Source organism: Plasmopara halstedii, assembly GCF_900000015.1.
Source record: "Plasmopara halstedii genome assembly, contig: Scaffold_323, whole genome shotgun sequence".
NCBI classification, from domain to species: Eukaryota; Oomycota; class Peronosporomycetes; order Peronosporales; family Peronosporaceae; genus Plasmopara; species Plasmopara halstedii.
The window spans coordinates 608775-609981 of NW_020187244.1; positions in this window are offsets into that span (position 1 = coordinate 608775).

Consider the following 1207-nt stretch of genomic DNA (forward strand, 5'->3'; position numbering starts at 1 on the left):
CGCGACCGCGTTTCCTTGCCGCCCGACAGGGGCAACAAGGAGTTGGTGGACTTTGTCCAAGACTTGCGCACTCTCATTGCCGAGATGGCAGCAGATCCCCTTCCAGAGGCGGTCATAGTGACGGTTATTATGGAAGGTCTCCGCACTCGCGTGGCCAGGATGGAAGTCTTCCGTGTGCATCCGTCTCTGTTTGAAGAGGCGGTGAATGTGGCATTGAATGCCGAATTCCATTTCAAGTCGGCAGGACTTGGTTGGAATGCGCACTCCAACAGCTCGTCAAGCGAGCCTATGCCCCCGGATCTCAGTATGCTGAGGATGAGTGAGAGGAGCTCCGAGCTGCCGTGCAGCACACAAATACACGACGGTGTTTTATCTGTGGAGACACCCGTCACCTTCGGCGCGGTTGCCCCCTGCGCAAGGCGCGTCAAGGTTCTTCAAACCATCGCCCTGATTCCTACCAGTCTGGTTCGTCGCGGGGAAACGACACCACACCGGGGCGATCTACTGGGGAAGAATTGAATTATGTTGAGCAAGTAGGGAGGCATAGGTCAACAGGGCTTAGCCCCGAAAAGCTCCGTGCTCTTGAACACGGAACGTGTATGCAAGCCGGGCTTGCTGGTCGTGGAAGCGACCGTAAAGGGTTTCGAGAAGCCATGGAAGATCCTCATCGATCTCGGGACGTCGTTCCACGATGGAAGGAAGTCAGTTGTAAGCTGAGGCGCTGGGAGTGCGGCTGGGTGACATCTTCACTGTTCGCCTTGCGACGGGGACGCATGTCACGGTCCCGGAGGTCCCTGTGGACCTCGGAATCAAGTTCCTTGACTTTGATAGCGTGGAACGCTGTCTAGTCTAAGACTTGGATGCAATGTATGACCTCATCCTAGGAATGGCATGATTGGAACACCATGGACCACAAATTGATTCGAGGTCAAAGAACTTGGACGCTACGCGCACGTCTCCTGGTGGACCTTTGGCGAGTCATCAACCCACCTCAGCTAGTAGACAAAAGCGCTATTGGCGAGAGCACTGGACCGAGACGGTCACCGTGCTGGACATTGGAATGTCCGAGTTGATAGACACCAGCGGTGTATCGGACAGGAGTCGAGCGTGGCTCGCGGGCTGATCGTGGGGTGCACGTAACCCATTGAACGCTGCTCAAGTTTCGGAGCAGTCGCTGCATGTCATGCGTGACATGGTCGGCCAAGGG